At 60.8% G+C, this 6,018-nt stretch overlaps 1 protein-coding gene across 3 annotated transcripts in view; it reads left to right on the top strand.

Annotated features, from left to right (window-relative positions):
- The first annotated feature begins 681 nt into the window (after positions 1–681).
- Positions 682–6,018, top strand: part of ALLC (allantoicase) — a 28,780-nt gene continuing 23,443 nt past the window's right edge. The window contains exon 1 of one of the 3 annotated variants that reach the window (XM_019453014.2): positions 682–730. The gene's annotated coding sequence lies outside the window, so the exon portion shown is untranslated. Of the gene's footprint in view, positions 731–4,853; positions 4,980–6,018 lie in introns of those variants that run through there. The other 2 variants (XM_019453011.2, XM_019453013.2) reach the window with 2 other exon arrangements.

The following is a 6,018-nucleotide window of genomic DNA, read 5'->3' as shown; positions in this document are numbered from 1 at the left end:
GCCCCAAGCCTTGAGGTGCACAGCCTCACGGCCATTGTCTCTGCCCCAAGACTGTTTTCCGTCCCTGCAAGGAGCCCCTGTTCTGTCAGCCCGACGGTGGGTGAGACGCGTGCACCTGCCTTCCTTCCATGGGCTCTTCTGGCCCCTGCGTAGTCCATGCTGAGCCCCGGCACCCCTCGGGGCCTCCGTTTCCTCACTTGGAGGTGAGGAGGGCGGGGGTCAACACCTCTGTGCTCTCACGTCGCCTCCAAGTCTCCCGAAGTTAGGGGGAGCTCAGCAGGTCCAGCCCTCCTGTCACCTCCCGCACTCAGCTGTGCTCAGACAGCCGGGGAAGGCACACCGGCCTTCGGCCTGCGTACCTGCTCCTGCGGGATTACGATCGGTGCAGAGCACGTCTGATAGGATGTCAACCCCCGGGCGTGAAGTCAGAACCACTGCCCCTAATTGAATGCCCCGACTTTTCAAGAAAGGGCCTCTTGTGCAGACTGCAGAGTCTGATTTGCAAAGTGTGGGGTGGGGCGGGGGGGCGGTGTGGTTGAGGACAGAGCCGGGATTGATGAGGTGCCGCACTGAGGCGTGACCGCGGAGCTGCGGCGCAGTCTCCTCGGGGCCCTGCGAGAGGCTGGGCGGAGACGGGGCGGGGGGGGAGCAGAGCGCGGCCCGGATCCGCGTGTCCACACTGCCATCCAGCGTCCTTCGCAAGCAGCGCAGGCAGGAGCTCTTTAGGATGGTGAGCGCGTGTGTGCGTGTACATGCGTGTGCATGCGTGTGCGTGTGTATCAGGGAGGGGAGGGAAGCGGAAGGAGGGGAGGGGAAGGGAGGGGAGAGGAGGGAGGGCGGGGGAAGAGAGGAGAGGGGAGGGAAGGGGGAGGGGACGGAGGGGAAGGGAGAGGAGGGGAGGGGTGAGCAGTGAGAGGCGGGGGTGGGGGGGGGTGGAGATGCTGCGGAACAAAGGCTGGCAGGCGGGGGGGGGGGGGGGGGGGGGGAAGGAGGGGCTGCGGTCCCCAGAGGTGCTGTGCCCTTCAGAAAATCCTCCACCACGTGATTCGTCCACGTGACTCCTCCTCCGCCGGCGTCCCCAGGTCCCCAGGGCGGTGGCCGCCATCTAGAGCCGCCAGACAAAAGCCCAGTCAGAAGAATGGATGGTTCTGAGTGTTGGAGGAGGATAAGCTCTAGGCCTGGGATGCGGTTAATCTCTGGTCTCCAGGTCCCGGAAGCACCTGCACAGAGCTTGGTCCAGGCCCAACGGGAGGGTGACCGGGGTGTTTCTGCGGGGCAGCTGGGGTTCCTGTCCACGGTCCCTCTCCCGGGGCAGCCCCGTGTCACGTTCCTGCCTCTCTCATGCCTGAACAGCCGCTCTCGCTCTCCACCCACGCGGGTGGCTACCCCTGGAGACTGTTTGGATGGCGGGCCCACCTTGCTTCCTGGGGGGACTGGGTGGCAGGTGAGGACCAAGGTTGGTCGCTAGGCACAACCCAGTTTAATCCAGGAAATCCAAAGCGAGGGTGCGAGGTGTTTCTTAGCCATAAGCAAGACCATGTGAGTCTCTCTAATTTAAGCAGAGAGGGGATTTGTTGAAAGGTTTTTGGGAGTTCGCGGGAATTTTGGAAAGACTGGAGAACCATCCTGGGGGCTGCGTGGAAGGGAACGGAGCCCACAGATCATGCTACAGATGGGCCTGCTGGGTCCGTCCGTGGCTGGCAGCTGCCGCCGTGGGCGCCGTGCAAGCAGGCTGTAGCCACTGAGTTGGTACCTCACTAGCTCCCCATCCAGAGTCTGGAGGGGCAGGTCTGCTCGGGTACCTAGTGTTCTGGGGCCAGTTTGTGTGTCTGCACAGGTTGTGCACTGCACAAATCCAGAGGCACCATTCATGGAACATGGTGGCTGGCATATGTCTGTGCTATGAAGCTATGAAGGGGGCCGGGAAGCTGCAAGGCTCTCAGGGTCTCTGGCGGGAGCCATACTGCTTTCCAAGGATGAGCATGTACCAAACACACGCATCAGTTAGCTTCTGCTTGTGTGGCGGCCCACCCCAAAGCTTAGTGCCTCTAAGCAGTGACCAAGTCTTTCCCCATTAACTGTGATTCTAGGGGTCAGCAGTTTGGGCTGAGACCAGCTGGATGGGTCTTCTGGTCATGGCTGGGCTCACACGTCTCCCGGCAGCTGCCGCAGCGGCTGGGGTGGCTGGTCTAGGACGCCTTGGCCGGCGGGCTTGCTCGCTCTGCAACCGGTTCTCATCCCCGAGGGACCAGCCTGAGCGTGTTCCCAAGGTGGCCGTTCCAAAAAGCGAGAGTGGGCCCACAAGCTTTCCTGAGGCCTAACCGGCGAGCCGGAACAACATGGCTGTCGCTGTCTAAGGCCAAGTAAGTCGGGAGGTGAGTCCGGATTCAAGGGGAGGGTCGACCGGAGGAGCTGCGAACGGGTGTAGAGGATTGTGGCTGCGTCTGCCATCTGCCGCCGGCAGGAAAGCGGCCAGATGTGGCCCAAAATAAGGGCCGAGGTCCATGGTGGCGGGGGAGGGGGGAGAAGGAAGGGCATGGCAGGGGGTCAGCGTGGGATCCAGCCCGTGTGGGCAGAAGGGACAGCACGGGAGGAGACCAGCAAGCTGGACGCTGGGTCTGTTCCTTTGTCCCTTTCTCTGAAGGTCCAGCAGGCACTGGGGCAGGGCCTGTGCTCAGAAGCCTCTTCGGGGCCTGGGAGGAGGTGGGGGCACGAGGCGGGTCTCAAGGCAGAAGTTTCTAGCATTGCCCGGGGCTCAGGCACAGCGGGCTGCTCCTGGTGACAGTGTCCTGCCCCCCCCTCCCCCACCCCATCAGGCCGTGGTGCGCCAAGCCCTGGTGGCCCCGAGGGGCCCCTCGCCTCCTCGACAGACGGCACTGAAGCAGCGCCCGAGGCCGGGGTGCCGTTTCTTCAGTCCCCGTTCGCACCGCCTCTGGGCCGGTCGCCCTGATCCCAAACCTGTCTCACCCGTCGCCCCTGGGAGGCTCCCCTGCCGGGATCAGCCCTCCATCACCGTGTGACAAATCACCCTACGCTTCAGCAGCTCGTGTGTGTGGTCTCGCACAGTTTCTGTGGCCCAGGAGCGTGGGGGCAGCTGAGAGCAGTGGTTCTGGCCAGGGCTCCTCCTGGGTGACCCTCGCGCCTCTGGGGGAAGGACCCTCGGTTGCCCGCATCCGGGGCCCCTGCCGGGCTCGTCGCTGGCTCGGGGCTGGTCCGGCCTCACCGCTCTGCCTGCTCTTGCTGTCCTCACCCCCCCAGCAGAGCCGACTGCAATCGCATGTGCCGTGGTGGACGAGGCTCTGGGCTGCCACACGTGGCCACCGAGCACGTGGAATTTAGCTAGTGAGACAGGATGTAAATTTAAAATTTCATCGAACTTCTATTAAAAACATTTAAATGTTTTTCCAAAGTTTGTTTATTTTTGAGAACGAGAGAGAGAGCGTGCGTGTATGGGCCAGAGCCAGCGGGGGAGGGACAGAGAGGGAGAGAGAGAGTCCCAAGTAGGCTCCACACCGCCAGCCCGGGGCTCGAACTCACAGACCGGGAAATCATGACCTGAGCGGAAGTCAAGAGTCCGATGCTCAACTGACCGAGCCACCCAGGCGCCCCGTGAGTTTAAATTTTAGGTATGATTTTAAGTAACCGGCGGCTGGACGCTGCGGCCTGTAGACCCTCACCCTCCAGGTGTGGTCGCCGACCTGCCCTCCAAGCGTCGCCTGCTGCGCGTCAAGGTCCCGGCGCCTCTCGAATCTGCAGTCAAAATTCGCCTTTGAGCAGACTCCCCAGTGGCCCGGACGCACAGCAGACTTGGGGAGCCGGGCTCCAGGCATGGACGGGCGGGTCGGGCGGCCTTGGCCAGCCCCTGAGCATCCCTCTTGGCTGTTCTCTGTGCCGGGGCCTAGACTCCGGTCATGGGTAAAGGGATTATCCGGACAGGGTCCCAGGGTCACATCTGTGAATTTGATGCACCATCTGCTACGTACAGAGGGACAGGATGTGGCCCGTGTTCTTAAGAATCGCCTCTAGAAGGGTAGACAGACGTGTCAGCATGGACCTGAGGACGTGGGCACCGGGGAGAGGCCGGGAGCTTCCCGGAGGTTCCATCAGGGAGAGCTGGGGGGCAGGAGGGCAGAAGGGCAGGCCAAGCCTGGTGAAGAAAACCAAGGACCATGACAGACTCCCACACCGCACTACCCGCCCCCCGGGCCTCCCAGGCCACCTGATTGGGACCCCCCTCCCCGGACGCTCTGAGCTGCTCCTGCTCCCGTTCCCTGGCTCAGGACTCAGGTGGCCTTGGATAGATCTTCTTCCTCAGGAGCTCAGTTTCCGCACCTGTGAGGCAGGACCCGCCTGCTGTCCAGGGTGGCGTGGCCACGAGGGCCAGCCGCCATGTACCTGTGCTGTTCCCGCCTCATGGAGACCTCTTCCTCCAGACCATGGGCTCCAGGGCAGGGACCTGAGTCTGCCGCCGGCCACCAGGGGCAGCACCGCTTATCAAGGTCCACGAGGTCACATGAAAACTCCGGGGGCGCCTGCATTTTCCTGGGGCCGAGAGACCTTCCCCTCTGACGAAGCCCCCAAAGGCTGTCATCTCCAGAAGCATTGCCGGGTGTGCAGAGTACATGCATTTGCAGGAACCTTCTAGAGACAAGACTGAGTGATAGCTGGCCAGGCCAGGAGCGGGAGGCCACTCACTAGGCACGGTGGGGGTGGGTGTTTGTGGGAGGGACCGGGATGTGGGTCTCCAGCAAGGCTCCGTGAGACTCCTTGGCTTCTCCAGGAAGAGTGCTCCACCTCCCAGCCGCCTCCCCCCGTTGCCCTTGTGACATCACACAAGCTCGGCCAACCTCCAGAAAGTTCCGTCTTGCTAGGTGAGGGCCCTATAATTCTCTCCTGCGGGCACCAGACCACCACGGGACCTGGGCTGGCTTGTGGGGAGCAAGAAATCCAGCCCTAAACACTGGACCTCGGATTCCGAGGTGAGGGTAGGGTCCCCTTTGTACATAACTTCCCATTTTTACGCTGTCCTTGCCACGGTTCGGGGGACGAATGGCACCATGGGCATCTGCCAGCTGGAAGTAAGGGCGGGGGCGGGTCCCCAAACCCTGTGGACCCGGGGCCGGGCGTGGGGCTGGCCAGACACCAGGTGGTGTTTCCAGTGAGGTGCCAGGCTGGACCCTGCTCCCCTGCTGTTCGTCCTCTCCCCACCTCACATTTAAAAAAAATTTTATTGGGGCTCCTGGTGGGGGAGGTCAGCCAGTTAAGCATCTGACTCTCGATCTAGGCTCAAGTCATGATCTCATGGTTCATGGGTTTGAGCCCTGTGTCAGGCTCTGTGCTGACCGGGCAGAGCCTGCTTGGGATTTTCTCTGTCTCTTTCTCTCTCTGCCCCTCCCCTCCTCCTCTCTCTCTTTCTCTCTCAAAATAAATAAATAAACTTAAACAAATTTTATTTATTTATTTTAAGTCCAGTGTAGTCAACATACAGTGTAATATTAGTTTCGGGTGTACGATATCGTGATTCGTCACCTGTAGACGACACCCAGGGCTCATCACAAGTGCCCTCCTCAATGGCCATCTCCCACCTAGCCCACCGCCCCCCCCCCCGGCTCCCTTCTGGTAACCATCAGTTTGTCCTCCGTAGGTAAGAGTCTGTCTCGTGGTTCCTCTCCCTCTCTCTCTCTTTGCCTTTACTCACTTGTTTCTTAAATTCCACGTATAAGTGAAGTCATATGGTTTTTAACTTTCTCCGACTGTCTTCACTTAGCATTACACTCTGGCTCCATCCGTGTTGTTGCAAGTGGGGAGATTTCGTTCTTTCTCACGGCCGAGTGATATTCCACTGTGTGTGTATAGGTGTGTGTGTGTGTGTGTGTGTGTGTGTGTGTGTGCATCAGTCCATGGACACCTGGGCTGTTTCCCTATCTTGGCTGTTGAAAATAACGCCGCTGTGAACATCGGGGTGCCCGTGCCCCTTTGAATTAAGTGCTTCTGTACCCCTGGGCAAATTCCCGGTAG

The sequence above is a fragment of the Panthera pardus genome, unplaced genomic scaffold (genome assembly GCF_024362965.1).
Source record: "Panthera pardus isolate Hobbes unplaced genomic scaffold, ASM2436296v1 HiC_scaffold_26, whole genome shotgun sequence".
NCBI lineage: Eukaryota > Metazoa > Chordata > Mammalia > Carnivora > Felidae > Panthera > Panthera pardus.
The sequence above is the reverse complement of the archived record's forward strand: the minus strand, read 5'-3'. Positions and strand labels throughout refer to the sequence as shown.